We start from the raw sequence: 19,437 nt of genomic DNA on the forward strand, positions 1-19,437 counted from the left end.
GAACCACCCCCATGATTTAATCATCTCCTACCAGGTCCTTCCCACAACATGTGGAAATTATGGGAGCTACAATTCAAGATGAGATTTGGGTGGGGACACAACCAAACCAAATCAGATGTCATGTCTGCAGGCATGAAAACGACATTCATCTCCATGTACATCTCCATCAGAGCTCTTGGCTGACTAGGTGCATTGTCAATGAGCAGCAATATTTTGGAAGAAATCTTTTTTTCTGAGTCACAGGTCTCAACAGTGGGCTTAAAGTGTTCAGTAAACCATGCTGTGAACGGAGATACTCTCATCTAGGCTCTGTTGTTTTACTTATAGAGCACACTTTATAAGAGCACATAAATGTAGCATAATTGTTAAGAGCCCTAGGTTTTTCAGAATGGTAAATGAGCCTTGACTTCGACTTCAAGTCACCAGCTGCCTGAGCCCCTAACAGGAGACTGAGCCTGTCCTTTGAAGCTATGAAAGGCCTACATGGCATCTCCTTCCAATAGAAGGCTGTTTGGTCTACATTGAAAATCTGTTGTTTACTGTAATCATCTTCATCAATGATCTTAGCTAGATCTTCTGGATAACGTACTGCAGCTTCTCCATCAGCACTAGGAATTCACCTTGCACGTTTATATTACGGAGACAGTTTCTCTCTTTAAACTTCATGAATCAACATTTGCTAGCTTCAAACTTTTCTTCTTCAGCTTCCTCACCTCTCAGCTTTCATAGAATTAAAGAGAGTTGGCCAGGCGCGGTGGCTCACGACTGTAATCCCAGCACTTTGGGAGGCTGATGCGGGTGGATCACCTGAGGTCAAGAGGTCAAGACCAGCCTGAGCAACATGGAGAAACCCTGTCTCTACTAAAAATACACAATTAGGCATGGTGGCGCATGCTTGTAATCCCAGCTACTTGGGAGGCTGAGGCAGGAGAATCGCTTGAACCCGGGAGGCGGAGGTTGCAGTGAGCCAAGATCGCGCCACTGCACTCCAGCCTGGACAAGACAGAAACTCCGTCTCAAAAAAAAAGAGAAGAGATTTACAATGTCTCTCTGATTAAGCTTTGGCTTAACGGAATGTTGTGCCTGGTTTGTTCTTCTCTCCAGACCACTCAGACTTCATCCATATCAACAAAAAGGCTGTTTTGCTTCCTTATCATTTGTATGTTCACTTGGGTAGCACTTTTAACTTCCTTCAAGAAGTTTTCCTTTGCATTCACAACATGGCTATCTGGCACAAGAAGCCTAGCTTCTGGCTTGTTTTGACTTTTGACATGCCTTAGTGACATGACTTAGTGAGGAATCACTAAGCTTAATCATTGATTGCTTTTGATTAAAAATGACAGATTGTAACTCTTCATTTGAACACACAGAGGCCATTATTGGGTTATTAATTGGCCTAATTTAAATATTATTGTGACTCAAGGCACAGGAAGGCCTGAGGAGAGGGAGAGAGACAGGGAAACGACGGGTCAGTGGAGTACTCAGAACATAAACACCATTTTTTTTTTTTTTTTTTTTTGAGACGGAGTCTCGCTCTGCCGCCCAGGCTGGAGTGCAGTGGCCGGATCTCAGCTCACTGCAAGCTCCGCCTCCCGGGTTCACGCCATTCTCCTGCCTCAGCCTCCCGAGTAGCTGGGACTACAGGCGCCCGCCACCTTGCCTGGCTAGTTTTTTGTATTTTTTAGTAGAGACGGGGTTTCACCGTGTTAGCCAGGATGGGCTCAATCTCCTGACCTCATGATCCGCCCGTCTCGGCCTCCCAAAGTGCTGGGAATACAGGCTTGAGCCACCGCGCCCGGCCCATAAACACCATTTATTGATTAAGTTCACTGTCTTATATGGGCATGGTTCATGGAGCTCCAAAACAATGACAACAGTAACATCAAGGATCACTGAGCACAAATCACCACAGCAGATATGATAGTAATGAAAACACTTGAAATACTGTGAGAATTACCAAAATCTGACACAAAAACAGAAAAGGAGCATATGCTTTTGAAAAGATGGTGCTGATAGACTTGGTCAAGTCAGGGTTGCCACAAACCTTCAATTTGTTTAAAAAAAAAAAAAAAAAAAAAGCAGTATCTTCAAAGTGCAATAAAGCAATGCCAGTGAAACGAGGTGTGCCTGTGTGTGGGAAAAAGTGTAGGTGTGGGGTCGGAACAATCAGCTCACCAATTACCAGCTATTGATCTTGGGAAAGTTGATCAGACTCAGACCCTTTTTCCTTTAAAGGCCATAATATCATCTTCATAGCATTGCTGATGACTTAATGGAATAATATAGGTAAACGTGAGAGTGCAGTAGGAATTACAACTCCTATAACTGATCCACATTCTTTAGTTCTTGGGTATTTACCTAAAAGGTGGCAGTATCCAAAAAACGACATGATTTCTCCTGCAAATCTTTACACTCCAACTTCTCTCTCCAGTAGTGTGAAATAATTTGATGTCCTTTTTTGCTGGCTTTTATTCAGGCAGATTTTCACAAGTGTCACTGATTGGTGAATAATTTCTTTTTTTATGTGTATAAGAAATCCATTCAAGACCAGCCTGACCAACATGGAGAAACCCTGTCTCTACTAAAAATACACAATTAACCGGGTGTGGTGGCACACGCCCGTAATCCCAGCTGCTTGGGAGGCTGAGGCAGGAGAATTGCTTGAACCCAGAAGGCGGAAGTTGCGGTGAGCTGGAGATCGCGCCACTGTACTCCAGCCTGGGCAACAAGAGCGAAACTCTGTCTCAAAAAAAAAAAAAAAAAAGAAATCCATAACAGTTTTTCAGGGGCTCAGATTGTAGTGCCTCTCTGTATAATCTAGCACAGCTTCCCCCAGCCATCAGAGCTCGAACAGTGGCCAGCTGACTGCTGGGTGACACAGACACACAGAGGAGACAGGACCTCAAAGCACACTGGACATTCAATCAGAGCTTTACTTGGAAAACAGATTCACTGCAAAATGAAGGGTCAGAACACTCCTTAAGAATGGCAGCTTCTTCAGGTACAGAGGTGATGGCGGATAAACCCTGCTAGCCTCTACAGCTACATTTCCATTTTATTTTCCAGATAGTGCTTAGCCATGTGACTTGATGACACCATAAACCAATGGTCTCTAAACTTGGCTGATCCTTCGCTGCTGCCCATTAGTTCTTCGCGATGTGTTTGGTTACCTCCCTCTCTAACCCTGATTTCCTGAATCTTATCCATTCTCAACTCAGCCCCTATTTCCTCATCTTCAGCAACCTTGCCTCCTATGAGATGAAAATGGAAGGCATCAGGCATGAACACCGCTGGGATCAGATGACAGTGTCTCCTCCAAAATGGACGTTGAAACTGAATCCCCAATGCAATAACAATAAGAGGTGGGGCATTAGGAGGTGATTAAGTCATGAGAGCTCTGTGGTCATGAATGAGGTTAGTGCCTTTATTAAAGGACTCAAGGTTGAAGGGACCGCCTCTTGCCCTTCTGACCCTTTTGCCACGCAAGGACACAGAGTTTGTCCCCTCTGAAGGATGCAGCAACAGGCCTCATCTTGGAAGCAGAGAGCAGCCCTCACCAGACACACAACCTGCTGACACCTTGAGCTTGGATTTCTCAGCAACTAGAGCAATGAGAAGTAAATTTGTATTGTTTAAAAATTACCCAGTCTTGAGCATTAGGACAAATACCTAATGCATGTGAGGCTTTAAACCTAGACGACAGGTTGATAGGTGCGGCAAACCACCCTGGCACTTGTCTACCTATATAACAAACCTGCACGTTCAGCACATGTATCCCAGAACTTAAAATTTAAAAAAAAACTACCCAGTCTTTGGTATTTTGTTGGAACAACACAAACAACGGCAAACACTCTCAATGTTCTGTCTCTCCTAATGCTCCTCCCCCACTAGTCTCCTAAACCTTTCTGCCCCCACCCTAGTGTCTTCTCTACATCCAGTTTTCCCATCTACGTGTGTCCTTGGTCTGATTCTGTCCCTGCTACCCTGAGGCCTTGCTGTGTGAGCCAGTCCCTCTCTCTGAACTCCTTCTGCCAGTGCCTTACCGGAGATGTCTGGCAGCATCCTCAAGTCTTTCCCATTCTAAGTGGGGCAACTCCTCCCAACCCTAAGGTGCCCTCCAGCTAACATAAAATTCCTCTTCTCCCCTGTTATTGGCTGAATTGCATTTTCCTAAAATTTACATGTAAAATTCCTAACCTCCAGTACCTCAGAATGTGACTCTGGAGATAAGGTCCTTAAAGAGGTGATTAAATTACAAAGAGGTCATTCCCATGGGCCCTAATCCACTATGACTGACGTCCTTCTAAGAATTGGAAGTGAGAACACAGATACACACACACAGGGCAGACTCAGGGAAAGGGCGGCGGTCTGCAAGCCAAAGAGCGCGACCTGAGGGGGAACCAGCCCCTTGATGTCGAACTTCCAGCCTCCAAAACTGTGAGAAAATTAATTTCTCCTGTTTAAGCGACCTGCTCCATGGGTACTTTATTATGGCAACCCTAGCAAATTAACACATTCCCTTCAAACTCCCATTCTCCAAAGGGCAGCATGCCTTTGCCCTCGTATTTCTTCTGCTCTCCATTGTCTCCACTCCCTGCAGCCCGGCTGTCTCCACCCTCTTCACCTTCTGGACCCTGCCTTTGGCACGAAGGAAACTCAGATCCCTTGGGTCTCCCAACAACGGTCTCTGGCTCACTGCCCTTCCCTGATGCTGCCTTCCCTGTGCTTGCTAGAATTTCTCTCACTCCACCTCGTAAATGTTGAACACAAAATGTAATCCCGAGCTCACTTCTCCACTCACTTCCTTCATTCCGCTTTCTCGAATTTGTGACTCCACTGGGTACTGACCCCAGACGCTTTCGAGGAGCATGTGTAACCACCAGCTCAACGCCTCCTGTCTCCCCAAATCCGTGTTCCCCTCAGGATTCCCTTGTTGATTACAATTAGGGGTACAAGGCTTGATCAATCTATCCATAGCATAAATGTTCTCCATCCCTTGACAATCTTGGAGATTTGGTTTCATTAAGGGAACTGCAGGGTTTTCTTATCTCATGTTAACTCTCATGCTGACTTTTCTTTGGTTCCCCTGCTCCATATGATAAACCCAAAGCCCCCTTCAACAGGGCAGGTGCAGGCCAAGCTGTCCAGTTTCTCTCTGCTGACTCCTTCCGTGCTCCAAGCGCCCACGGCTTCCCAGATCCCCAAGGTCTTTCTCTCCTAAGTATCTTCTTCACACCAAGCACTAAGCTGAGACTGTCTCCTCCCCTTGATGCCCTAAGCAAGCCCCTCTCCCTGTATCTAGCAGTCCTCATCCTTATGATTCAGCTTGGGTGTACCTTGCCAGAAAGCCTTACCTCCTTTCACCTCTCCCTCCTCACTGCTTCTTTTTTTTTTTTTTTTTTTTTTTTTTTTTTTGAGACGGAGTCTCGCTCTGTCGCCCAGGCTGGAGTGCAGTGGCCGGATCTCAGCTCACTGCAAGCTCCGCCTCCCAGGTTCCCGCCATTCTCCTGCCTCAGCCTCCCAAGTAGCCAGGACTACAGGCGCCCGCCAAATCGCCCGGCTAGTTTTTTGTATTTTTTAGTAGAGACGGGGTTTCACCGTGTTAGCCAGGATGGTCTCGATCTCCTGACCTCGTGATCCGCCCGTCTCGGCCTCCCAAAGTGCTGGGATTACAGGCTTGAGCCACCGCGCCGGCCTCACTGCTTCTAAAATTCTCCTGCATAGCTGTCTCTACCTTTTGCTCATTCTTTTCAACATGTTCCATTAATATGTCTGATTTCCAACCAGAATGTGAGCTCTTTGATGGCCTAGACTGTGCCCATGTAACTAACTCCTGTTATCTCCACTGAAGGAATACGTTTAGAAATTAACTGAGTTATTTACAGATTCTCTATCAACCAGAAAAGAAAACTACCTGTTGGCCGGGTGCGGTGGCTCAAGCCTGTAATCCCAGCACTTTGGGAGGCCGAGACGGGCGGATCACGAGGTCAGGAGATCGAGACCATCCTGGCTAACACGGTGAAACCCCGTCTCTACTAAAAATACAAAAACTAGCCGGGCGAGGTGGCGGGCGCCTGTAGTCCCAGCTACTCCGGAGGCTGAGGCAGGAGAATGGCATAAACCCGGGAGGCAGAGCTCGCAGTGAGCTGAGATCCGGCCACTGCACTCCAGTCCGGGCGACAGAGCGAGACTCCGCCTCAAAAAAAAAAAAAAAAAAAAAGAAAACTACCTGTGATATTCTGATCCCTGAGCATTCTAATTCTTCAAGGTTTTATCATGTCTAGCACCACTTTTTAAATTATAGTGTTGATTAATTAGCTCATACAGTCTTAGCGGGGGTATTATTCCTCTTGCATTGCTGTTTGTCATGCTCTTTGTAGTGACTAGCCTGGAAGTCACACTATCTAGGATAAGTTGAGTTGTGTTTGTGGATGATGAATCACATTTCCTTATATTCAAATTTTGCCTTCCTTTTTACCCACTTGCCTTTTTCTTTCTTTCTTTCTTTCTTTTTTTAAACAGAGTTTCACTCTTGCTGCCCAGACTGGAGTGCAATGGCGCGATCTCGTCTCACTGCAACCTCCGCCTCCCGGATTCAAGTGATTCTCCTGCCTCAGCCTCCTGAGTAGCTGGGATTACAGGCGCCCACCACGCCTGGCTGATTTTTGTGTTTTTAGTAGAGACGGGGTTTCACCATCTTGACCAGGCTGGTTTCAAAGTCCTGACCTCAAGTGATCCACCCACCTTGGCCTCTCAAAGTGCTGGGATTACAGGTGTGAGCGCTGCACTTGGCCTCCCGCCTGGCTTTTTTTCCCCAATGTTGTAGACTTTAGGGGTGAAGACAGAGAAAGGAAATTTAAAAAGTGGGTCCATCCACTTAATTTAAAGACACCTGCAGTCAACTAATTTTTTCCTTTTTTTTTTTTTTTTTTTTTGAGGCGGAGTCTCGCTCTGTCGCCCAGGCTGGAGTGCAGTGGCTGGATCTCAGCTCACTGCAAGCTCCGCCCCCCGGGTTTACGCCATTCTCCCGCCTCAGCCTCCCGAGTAGCTGGGATTACAGGCGCCGCCACCTCGCCCGGCTAGTTTTTTGTATTTTTAGTAGAGACGGGGTTTCACCGGGTTAGCCAGGATGGTCTCGATCTCCTGACCTCGTGATCCGCCCGTCTCGGCCTCCCAAAGTGCTGGGATTACAGGCTTGAGCCACCGCGCCCGGCTTTTTTTTTTTTTTTTTAAGACCTCACTCTGTTGCCCAGGCTGGAGTGGAGTGGCACGATCTCGGCTCACTGCAACCTCCACTTTCCAGGTTGAAGCAATTCTCCCACCTCAGCTTCCCAAGTAGCTGGGACTAAAGGGGCTCGCCACCACTCCTGGCTATTTTTTTGTATGTTTAGTAGAGACGGGGTTTCACCATGTTGGCCAGGTTGGTCTCAAACCCCTGACCTCAGATGATCTGCCCACCTCGGCCTTCCAAAGAGCTGGGATTTCAGGCGTGAGCCACTGAGCTCGGCCGCAGTCAACTAATTTTTTTTTTTTTTTAATTTTAATTTTTATTTTTTTTTCAGTCAACTAATTTTTGACAACGGCACCAAGAGGATACAATGGGAAAAGGATAGCCTAAGTGTAGGACCAGAAACCACACAACTCCCAAAAGAAAACAGAAGGGAAAGGGCCCTCAACATTAGCCTTGGCAATAATGTTTTGGATATCACAACAAAAGCTCAGGTTACAAAAGCAAAAATAAGTAAATAAGACTGTACAAAATGAAAAAGTTTCTGTTAGCAGAGGAAACAATCAACAGAATAAAAAGGCCAGGCACAGTGGCTCACGCCTGTAATCCCAGCACTTTGGGAGGCTGAGGTAGGTGAATCACCTGAGGTCAGCAGTTCAAGACCAGCCTGGCCAACATGGTGAAACTCCGTCTCTACTAAAAAATACAGAAAAAATTAGCTGGGCAGAGTGGTGCATGCCTGTAATCCCAGCTACTCAGGAAGCTGAGGCAGTAGAATCACTTGAACCTAGGAGACGGAGCTTGCAGTGAGCCAAGATCGTGCCACTGCACTCCAGCCTGGGCGACAGAATGAGACTCCATCTCAATAAATAAATAAATAAATACAATTTAAAAAATAAAAATAAAAAGGCATCCTACAACCAGGGAAAAAATATTTGCAAACCACATAACCAATAAGGTTTGTAGACCATAAATCCAAAATTAATGAAGAACTCTTACAACTCCATAGCAGGAAAGCAAATAACCCCAAAAACCTCAATTTAAAAATGGGCAAAGGTCCGGCCAGGCACGGTGGCTCACGCCTGTAATCCCAGCACTTTGGGAGGTCGAGGTGGGTGGGTCACGAGGTCAAGAGATCGAGACCATCCTGGCTAACACGGTGAAACCCCGTCTCTATCAAATATACAAAAAATTAGGCCGGGCGCGGTGGCTCAAGCCTGTAATCCCAGCACTTTGGGAGGCCGAGACGGGCGGATCACGAGGTCAGGAGTTCGAGACCATCCTGGCTAACATGGTGAAACCCCGTCTCTACTAAAAAATACAAAAAGCTAGCCGGGCAAGGTGGCTGGTGCCTGTAGTCCCAGCTACTCGGGAGGCTGAGGCAGGAGAATGGCGTAAACCCGGGAGGCGGAGCTTGCAGTGAGCTGAGATCCGGCCACTGCACTCCAGCCCAGGTGACAGAGTGAGACTCCGTCTCAAAAAAAAAAAAAAAAAAAAAAATTAGCCGGGCGTGGTGGTGGGCACCTGTAGTCCCAGCTACATTGGGAGGCTGAATGAGGAGAATGGTGTGAACTCAGGAGGCGGAGCTTGCAGTGACCTGAGATTGCACCACTGCACTCCAGCCTGGGCGACAGAACAAGACTCTGTCTTAAAAAACAAACAAACAAAAACAAATGGGCAAAAGTCCTTGACACAGGGTTTGAACAAGACAAAACAAGAAAAACAAACAAAACCAGAAGAAACAAAAATAGGCAAAAGATCTGAATAGACATTTCTCTAAAGGAGACATAACAAGTGGCCAGGTGCAGTTGCTCTTCTCTGTAATCCCAGCATTTTGGGAGGCCAAGGCCGGAAGAATGTTTGAGCCCAGGTGTTCAAGACCAGCTGAGGCAACATCGTGGGATCTTGTATCCACAAATAATATTTTTAAAAAAATGAGTTGGGTCTGATGGCACACATCTGTGGTCCCAGCTACTGAGGAGACTGAGGTGGGAGAATTGATTGAGCCTGGGCAGTTGAGACTGCAGTAAGCTGTCATCATACCACTGCACTCCAGCCTCAGTGATGAAGTGAGACCTTGTCTCAATTTTAAAAAAAAGAAAGAAACTGTGGTATACATACACCACATACATATAGTGAATATTATTCAGCCCTAAAAAAGAAGGAGCTCCTGCCATTTGCCACAACATAGATGGACTGGAGGACATTATGCTAAGTAAAATAAGCCACACACAGAAAGAATAATACTGCATTATATCATTTATATTGGAATTGAAAAAATAAGATCAAAAGGCCGGGCGCGGTGGCTCAAGCCTGTAATCCCAGCACTTTGGGACGCTGAGACGGGCGGATCACGAGGTCAGGAGATCGAGACCATCCTGGCTAACACGGTGAAACCCCGTCTCTACTAAAAAATACAAAAAAACTAGCCGGGCGAGGTGGCGGGCGCCTGTAGTCCCAGCTACTACAGAGGCTGAGGCAGGAGAATGGCATAAATCCGGGAGGCGGAGCTTGCAGTGAGCTGAGATCCGGCCACTGCATTCCAGCCCGGGCGACAGAGCTAGACTCCGTCTCAAAAAACAAACAAACAAACAAAAAAATAAGATCAAATATACAGAGATAGAGAATGATACAGTGGTTACAGGTGGAGGAAACGGGGAGATGCAGGTCAAAGGCTACAAAGTAGGAGATGCATGGGAGGGATAAGTCCAGAGATCTAATGCCAGCATGAGGACGATAGCTAATTAAATTATCTTGTATTAGGGCATCTTGTGGAATAAGTAGACTTTAGCTGCTCTTTCACAAAAAACGTAACTATGTGAGATGACAGATATGTTAATTTGCTTCATCATAATAACCAACTTACTATATATCTGTATCCTATACCATATAATCCTCAAATATACACAAAATTTGTTTCAAAAAAATTAAGTCAGGTAGGCACAGTGGCTCTTGCCTATAATCCCAGCACTTTGAGCGGCTGAGGCAGGCAGATCACTTGAACCTAGGAGTTCGAGACCAGCCTGTGTAACATTGTGAGACCCTGTCTCAATAAATAAATAAATGAAAGTCATGTGGATTTGTCAGTCTGAGTCTGTGTGATTACAGGGCATTGGGATTATCCATGTGGAGACATTCTCATTTATGAGTGTGTCCTTGTGGTCCACATTTCCCCAACCTACTGCCCAGCAGCTGCTTTTCAGACACACTTGTGATCTGGAGCTGCTGTCAACAAAACGTCTCCATAGAAAATGTGGATCTGTTTCATTCCTGACTGGCAGTTGCTGTTCTGCATTGCACAACAGTGCTTTTTTTGTTTTGTTTTGTTTTGTTTTTAGCTGAAACTTGGTGGCTAATGAATAAAGAATGGATTCTCTAGTAGAAGTTTTCCCATAGACTAACACCAGAGTTTCCATAGTGTTCTGGGGGGGGGGGGGGGGACCACATTTTTTTGTTTTGAAAGAGCAAGTTTTTCAAAAACTAAGCTAATTTTAATTTTTTTTCCCCAGTCCCATTCCCTGCAGGAAGATGGCCACTCGTAGAAGATGGTCACTCTTTGGATCCATATCTTGACTTATATCAGCCACAAAACAATAACATCATATACATCATATAGATAAAGACAGTTTTGAGTCTTTGAAAGTTGGATGAAATGGAATTAGTTTATGCTTCCCTAGGTAATCTAAATGAAGAAAGAACCTAAATATTTTATTTGAAGTCCATTGCGTTTATTTATTTATTTATTTATTTATTTTCGACACAGAGTCTTGCTCTGTCACCCAGGCTGGAGTGCAGTGGCGTGATCTCAGCTCATTGCAACCTCCGCCTTCTGGGTTCAAGCAATTATCCTGCCTCAGCCTCCCAAGTAGCTGGAATTACATGTATGCGCCACGAAGCCCGGCTAATTTTTGTATTTTTAGTAGAGATGGAGTTTCAACCATGTTGGCCAGGCTGGTCTCGAACTCTGACCTCATGATCTGCCTGCCTCAGCCTTCCAAAGTGCTGGCATTATAGGCATGAGCCACTGCGCCACACCAGTCCATTGCATTTACATTTCACAGAAATAGTTATTGGAGTAAATGATAGGGGGTCTTGCTCCGTGAACCAGTCCCTCTCTCTGCCTTCTCTGGAATGACAGAAACACCACTGGCCTAGGAACAGATCTGTTTCCAGGCCCAGTTCTGCCCCCAATTAACCACATCACTTCACCTCTTCATGCTTTCGTGCCCTCCTGAGCTGGGAGACACCACCCTCAAGAGGCACATCCACAAAAGGATGGTGTCTAATGGCCTTCTGGCACCAGCTCTGTGCAAAGCGGCATGAATGGAGCATTCTCGAGGTTAAACATATGGCACATTATAGCCGATTTCCTTTTCATTACTGCCACTTCCTCTGTGGTCACTAATTTCAGGTTGTCTGGAGCTTACAAAAAGAGACATGCAAGTGTGTGTGTGTGTGTGTGTGTGTGTGTGTGCGCGCGCGGTGGAGTGGGAGGGACCTTGGAGGGTTCACTGCAACAGTAAGATGAGAATAAAACAGAAGGGAGCTAGGCTAGAATGCAGCCACTGCTCCCCACTTGGAAACACACACGGGCTGGAGGCAGATGAATTGCAGAACTCACAGATGCAGCTTTGTCTGCCATCCACTGTTTCACAGGCTGCAGAGACACAGCAGAGGCAATCCCAGGCAGATAAACCCTGGTGATGGCACCGATAGACCGTCACAATGACTGTGCACAGCTTCCGTAACCAAACCTGAAACCAGGCAAACCCCATTTCAGGTGTCATTACCAGCCCCGCATTCCCTGCCAAGGGTCCCAAGCCTTCTGGGGGCCTGCAGGCCAAGTTTCACTAGCTTGGATGCTATTACCAGGCAAAATTAAAGTAGAAGAATTAATCTGCCTCCGGCACATGCTCTAGGTTTATCAGTTGGTTTCAGATAAAGCCTGAAAATTCCACGTATTCGTTGTCTACAATTCAGAAGGCAAAGACAGATTTCGAAGTACAATCACCAGTATTTCATCTTAGGGCCATTGAAACTTGAGCCTCTATTCTTTCCCCACCGTGGTAGGCTGCATTCCTAGTTGGAGGCATTCAGCTCCATCTGGTCGTTTCATCCCCGGTTAGATAATACCAGACGTATCTATGTAACATACAAGCCACTGTCAAATAGCACTGAGCCATCTCCCTGAGACAGCTGTTTCACACAAGGGCTTCATTGTCTGAGAAGAGCTCGTATCATTTTACTTCAAGTGCTGCGGGAACAAGCATTCTGTCAGCTGTCTTGGCTTGGAGGAAACCCCACTCACCGCAGTTTCTTTATTTTATGATCGAGCCAAAAAAAAAAAAAAGTACTATCGACGGTTGGGGTTGAAGGTTTAAAACAAGAACTGAAGTCTTTGCTCTGCTTTGCTTTCATCAGGGAAAACAGTAATTCCACACACCCAAAGAATGTAGAGTTACACTGTTCAAAAGATAGCTTGAGGCTCCTGGGCCACTCTAAATGCTTGTTTTCGGTCTGCCTTTTGTTACCCACATTTGATCAGTTTCAGGTGAACTAGGAAAGTGTTTTCCAGCCCTGGGAGGCCAAAAGCAGCTGTCACAATTAGCATAATGACATCACAAAATAATTCATAACTAAATAACTATTTAAAATTAGATGAACTCTTTCTTCTGCAACTCTCCGACAGAGAAAGATGATTACAACTATCCCACATGCAATCTCTGAACCTCAAATTTCCAGTGAGTAAACAGGTTATTTTCCAAACTTTTTTTTTTTTTTTGCGCCATGGATGCGTCATATTTTGAATTCAGGGAGTCATTTAAGAAAACACATTCTTACATGAATATGAACATGAACATGGTTGTTCTGCTTATCTTTAGCTGCTACTGCCTATTTCTGAGTTCTGGCTTGGCCAAGGGATGGAGGGATCTGTGCTGGACCCATTTATCAAAGCTGTTTTTCTGGTGTGCACAGAATTAAAACAAACAAAAGCTGGTTGCTTAGAATTTGGCTATGCCTGCCAAGTGGGACTGGCCTCTCTTCCTTACCGGCCCTCTTATAAAAAAAGAAAAGGTTAAGTCAGAGAATTAGTGAAACAAAGGCCCTCTGCGACTCTAGGCCCAGTTATCAGAACAGAGTGGTGGTTGCCAAGGAGTCAGGGACAGATCTGTATGGCGGGCTTTAAGGAGGACAGTGCCAGGCAACACAAAGTATCATTATCTTGTCAAATGTTATTCACGTGTATCTGTTCTATCAGACACTTCTGTTTTCTGTGACCTTGGACAAGATACTGCCAGAGAGCTGTTGTGAGGGCAAATAAAACAGCACCTGTCAAAGTCTCTAGGCCATCGTCAGGGGTATTGTGAGGACAAGATGAATATTCTTTCATGCACTGATATTCTCCCTTCTTCCTGGGGAGGGTTGCTACTGCCTTACGGTCCGATTCTCCCTGATCTGTATTGGCAACATTTGAAACTGGTGACTCTGTCCTGGGCGCAGGGTTTGCCACTGCACTGACTAGAATTTTGGAATCCTAGTAGTTTGAAGCTCCTATTTCGTGTCTCTTAAAGCATGAAAAAATAGAGAAAGGCTTCAAGTGTTTGTGGAATGGAATTGTGTCTTAAGAATGAGACAGGACACATGAACTTCATCTGGACTAGCCACGTGTCCCACACGGAAGTGCTTTCCATCACTTCTGTGGCAGGTGCCTATCTCTCTTCCATATCCTTGTCCTGATCAGAAGGGCTCATCGTCTGTCACGGGAACACCTTTCCAGCTTCTGGCAACAAGAACTGTTAGTTACTTGCTATGGTCTGAATGTCTGTGCTCGTCTGAAATTCATACGTTGAACCCTAATCGCCAATGTATAATAGTAAGAGAGGGGGCCTATAGGAGGGGAGTAGGTCTCAGGGACAGAGTCCTCATGAATAGGGTTACTACGCTTATCAAGGAGGTCCAGTAATCTTGTCCGCTCCCTCCAGCATGAGGCTGCAGCAAGAAGGCGCCGTCTTCAAAACAGAGAGTAGCCCTCACCAGACACCACACCTGCCAGTGTCTTGATCTTGGACTTCCCAGCCTCCAGAACTGTAAGCAATACATTTCTACTGTTTATAAATTACCCAGTCTGGGGTATTTGGTTATAGCAGCCTGAAATGACTAAGATATTACTTATTAAGTATTTTTTTTAGCTAATTAGGAAGAAAGGTTTTGCTAAGTAAAATACTTTTATAAAACAGAATTTCCAGAATATTTCAAGGACTCAAATACATATGTACTGATCCCCTGTTATGCGTCAGAGGGTCTGGTGATATAAAGATGAGTAAGACAAGAATAATTTCTGTTTTCAGAAAGCTTACTTTTTTAGTAGAGGAGAAAGATACATCGATTATTATAAAATAATGTGGGAATTATCCGAAGGACAAATACACAGGGCATGACAGGAACACCAGGGCGATACCCAGTTCAGCTGGAACAACAAATTAGGCCTGGAACAACAGATGGTTGGGCAGTTCCCTCATGTTCACTATCTTGGGACTTTGCCAGCAGTGTACATTTCAAAATACAAATACGTTTCTCTTTCATCCTGAACATAGGCTGAGAAGCTGGTTTTCTGACAAGATTTTCAACCTTTCAAATATATGTTATTGTATTAGAATACAATCGACTTGTTTTCCTAGCTCCTTTAGTCTTTCCTAAATCTTTATACAATGAGTATCCTCACACATCATTATAGAATTGGGTTGAGAGAGGTAGATCAAGTCTCAGATTGAAAGGCCAATTAAAAGAAAACATCAGATAAGTAGTTTCCAAGAGTCCTGTTGAAAGCCAGCCAGGAGCTGGGTGGGTGGCTCATGCCTGTAATTTTGGCATTTTGGGAGGTGAAAGTAGGGGGATTGCTTGAGGCCAGGAGTTTGAGATCAGCCTGGGCGACACAGCGAGAATCTGTCTCTACAAAATTTTTAGGGGCCGGGCGCGGTGGCTCAAGCCTGTAATCCCAGCACTTTGGGAGGCCGAGGCGGGCGGATCACAAGGTCGGGAGATCGAGACCATCCTGGCTAACACGGTGAAACCCCGTCTCTACTAAAAAGTACAAAAAACTAGCCGGGCGAGGTGGTGGGCGCCTGTAGTCCCAGCTACTCGGGAGGCTGAGGCAGGAGAATGGCGTGAACCCCAGAGGCGGAGCTTGCAGTGAGCTGAGATCCGGCCACTGCACTCCAGCTTGGGCGACAGAGCGAGACTCCGTCTCAAAAAAAAAAAAAAAAAAAATTTTTTTTAAATTAGCCAGGCATGGTGGTGTCCACCTGTAGTCACAGCTACTCAGGAGGCTGAGGGGAGAGGATCACTTGGGCCCAGGATGTCCAGGCTACAGTGAGCTATGAGCCCATCACTGCACTCCAGCCTGGGTCACAGGGCAAGACTCTGCCAAAAGAAAGAAAAGAAAATGAAAGAAAGGAAGACAAAGCAAGAAAAAGAGAGAGAACACCAATCAGGAAGCTAGAAGGAGAACCAAATTTGAGAACTGAAATCTGAAAGACAGTTTGTGCTACTGAACAGTGGCACGGGATGTCACTGTTCCTTAGTTGTTGGCATTTTTCCTAGGAAAATCTGATAAATCGTGAGTAGGTCCACAAGGAGAAAAGTAAATAAGATGATACAACTAAGACTTTCTTACTGAAACCTACCCCTGCTTCCTCCGCTGCTGAGAGGTACCTTGTTTACCTGTCACCAGGGCAAAGACCTAATTGTGCTTGGGGGTCAACACTCAGGTGAGTCTGCAGTGGCACTAACAGGGGCAAATGTCAAGGAGATTTACTTTTCCACTGCCAAGTTGTTTGCACTCATAATATGAAAAAGCAAAGGAAACCCATGTATGCGTTTTACAGAAACCCGTTAATGAATTTCCTAACTTGCTCATAAAGGCAAGCGATAAGCTAGTCAGTCATTTGACAGGGGTCAGGCAGGAGGAGCAGACTGGAGCTGTGAGTGAGGCACTGGACACAGTGAGGACATCCCCAATCTGATGACAACTGTTATTTTCCAGGCTCCATTTCACAAAAAAATGATTTCCCTAGGGAAAAATTCACTACTCTTTGACACCACTAGTTTGGTGCATTTAGTAAATTTACTTAACATGATTTACAGTAGATGTTAAATCTAATTAAGAAATTATTGGCCGGGCACTGTGGCTCACCCCTGTAACCCCAGCACTTCAGGAGGCTGAGACGGGTGGATCACCTGAGGTCAGGAGTTGAAGACCAGACTGGCCAACACGGTGAAACCCTGTCTCTACTAAAAACACAAAAATTAGCTGGGCATGGTGGCGGGTGCCTGTAATCCCAGCTACTCAGGAGGATGAGGCAGAAGAATTGCTTGAACCCAGGAGGAAGAGGTTGTAGTTAGCTGAAATCGTGCCATTGCACTCCAGCCTGGGTGACAAGAGCAAGACTCTGTCTTTAAAAAAAAGAAAAAAATTATTGTTTTTTTTTTTTTAGGTATGATAATGCATGATAATATTTTACCTTTTTTGAGTCAGAACCTCGCTCTGTCACCCAGGCTGGAGTGCAGTAGCTACGACGTCGGTTCACTGCAACCTCCACCTCATGGGTTCAAGCGATTCTCTGCCTCAGCCTCCTGAGTAGCTGGGATTACAGGGGCCCGCCTCCATACATGGCTAAGTTTTGTATTTTTACTAGAGATGGGGTTTCACCATGTTGGCCAGGCTGGTCTAGAACTCCTGACCTCAAGTGATCTGCCTGCCTCAGCCTCCCAAAGTGCTAGGATTATAGGCGTGAGCCACTGCACATGGCCTATGATTATATTTTAAAAAATGTCTTCTATAAGTGTGAGCTACATAAGGAAGTGACAGGATGCCCTTGGATTTTCTTTCTTTCTTTCTTTTGTTTTTTTTTGGAGACGGAGTCTCACTCTGGTGCCCAGGCTAGAGTGCAGTGGCACAATCTCAGTTTGCCACAACTTCTTCCTCTGAATTTAAGCAATTCTCCTGCCTCAGCCTTCCAAGTTGCTGGGATTACAGGCGCGTGCCATTGCACCTGGCTAATTTTTGTATTTTTAGTAGAAATGGTATTTCACCATGTTGGCTATACTGGTCTTGAACTCCTGATCTCAAGCGATCCTCCTGCCTTGGCCTCCCAAAGTGCTGGGATTACAGGTATGAGCCACCACACCTGGCCCTGGATTTTCTTAAAAATACTCTGACAACAATAACTACTAATGGGGGAGATAAGACTGACCAGTTGTTGAAGCAGGTGATGAATACATGGGTACTCATCATGTTAAACTCTCTACTTTTGTGCATGTTTAAAAATGTTCATAATAGGCCGGGCATGGTGGCTTATGCCTGTAATCCCAGCACTTTGGGAGGCCGAGGCTGGTGGATCACCTGAGGTCAGGAGGTCAAGACCAGCTAGACCAACAAACCCCGTCTCTACTAAAAATACAAAAGTAGCTGCATGTTGTGGCACATGCCTGTAATCCCAGCTACTTGGGAGGCTGAGGCAGGAGAATAGCTTGAACCCAGGAGGCGGACGTTGCGGTGAGCCAAGATCGCACCATTGCACTCCAGACTGGGCAACAAAAGCGAAACTCCGTCTCACACAAAAAAAGAAAAAGTTCATAATAAAAGTTGAAAAAGTAATTTAAAAAACAAGTCTAAAAAGTTACTTCATAGTAATACTCTTTTTAGATCCTTCCCACACAGACATGAAGTAGGCATTAATGCCTACCACCAAATTTCTTTGTTTCAAAAATATCATCAGTTGGAGGATCCACCATTAATTTAATAATAATGTTTCAGAGGAAAATAAACATACAACATTAAAATACATACTGATGGCCGGGCGCGGTGGCTCATGCCTGTAATCCCAGCACTTTGGGGGGCCCAGGCAGGCAGATCACGAGGTCAGGATATCAAGACCATCCTGGCTAACACGGTAAACCCCGTCTCTCCTAAAAATACAAAAAAAGTAGCCGGGCATGGTGGCGGGTGCCTGTAGTTCCAGCTACTCGGGAGGCTGAGGCAGGAGAATGGCCTGAATCCGGGAGGCGGAGCTCGCAGTGAGCTGAGATCGCCCCACTGGACTCCAGCCTGGGCAACAGAGCGAGACTCCATCTCAAAAAAATAAATAAAATAAAATAAACAAAATAAAATACATACTGATTATAAATAAGCTACATTCTAATTTCAGAATTGTTGACAACATGTAAAACATGCCTCAGAATTGAGATAATTTGACAATTTTTCCTTTTCAACTGTCAATATAATTTGTTAATTTTTCTTTTTCAAACGTTAGAAGGTCAAGTTTGAAAATAATAGTGCGCAGGCTGGGCACAGTGCCTCACGCCTGTAATCCCAGCACTTTGGGCGGCCGAGGTGGGCGGATTGCTTGAGTTCAGTAGTTCAAGACCAGCCTGGGCAACATGGCAAAACGCCGCCTCTACCAAAAATACAAAAATCAGCATGGGGTGCATGCCTATAGTCCCAGCTACTTGGGAGGTCGAGGCTGGGGTGAGCCATGATTGCGCCACTGCACTCCAACTTGGGTAAGGAGTGAGGCCCTGTCTGAAAAAAGAAAGAAAAGAATAGTGGGCAAAAAATACTGTCCATTACTTATTTTATGTATGCATCATGTATTTCACTTTAGCCCATTCAACTGTAATAAGATTATAAAATGTATTACTTTAGCAGCTAAAGGGTTTGCCTCTGTAAATCCTAAGAGAAAGCACCCGTCAAACAGACAAGAATGTAAATAGGTGGGGGTTTCTACTGGCCTATACATTACAAGTCTTGTTTTAATGCTGTATGTTGATGAGAATAACAAAATCATAAAGAATACAAATCCCCAATGTACCTGTATCTATAGACCTTGAAAAAGTTAGCATTATTGGCCGGGCGTGGTGGCTCAAGCCTGTAATCCCAGCACTTTGGGAGGCCGAGACGGGCGGATCACGAGGTCAGGAGATCGAGACCACCCTGGCTAATACGGAGAAACCCCGTCTCTAATAGAAAATACAAAAAACTAGCCGGGCGACGAGGCGGGCGCCTGTAGTCCCAGCTACTCGGGAGGCTGAGACAGGAAAATGGCGTGAACCCGGGAGGCGGAGCTTGCAGTGAGCTGAGATCCGGCCACTGCACTCCAGCCCGGGCGACAGAGCGAGACTCCGTCTCAAAAAAAAAAAAAAAAAAAAAA

At 45.5% G+C, this 19,437-nt stretch overlaps 1 protein-coding gene across 1 annotated transcript in view; it reads right to left on the minus strand.

The window, feature by feature from the left end:
• Positions 1-19,437, minus strand: part of DLGAP1 (DLG associated protein 1) — a 976,217-nt gene that overhangs the window by 22,819 nt on the left and 933,961 nt on the right. The gene's annotated exons all lie outside the window — the stretch shown is intronic.

Source organism: Piliocolobus tephrosceles, chromosome 18 (assembly GCF_002776525.5).
Source record: "Piliocolobus tephrosceles isolate RC106 chromosome 18, ASM277652v3, whole genome shotgun sequence".
Classification (NCBI taxonomy): domain Eukaryota; kingdom Metazoa; phylum Chordata; class Mammalia; order Primates; family Cercopithecidae; genus Piliocolobus; species Piliocolobus tephrosceles.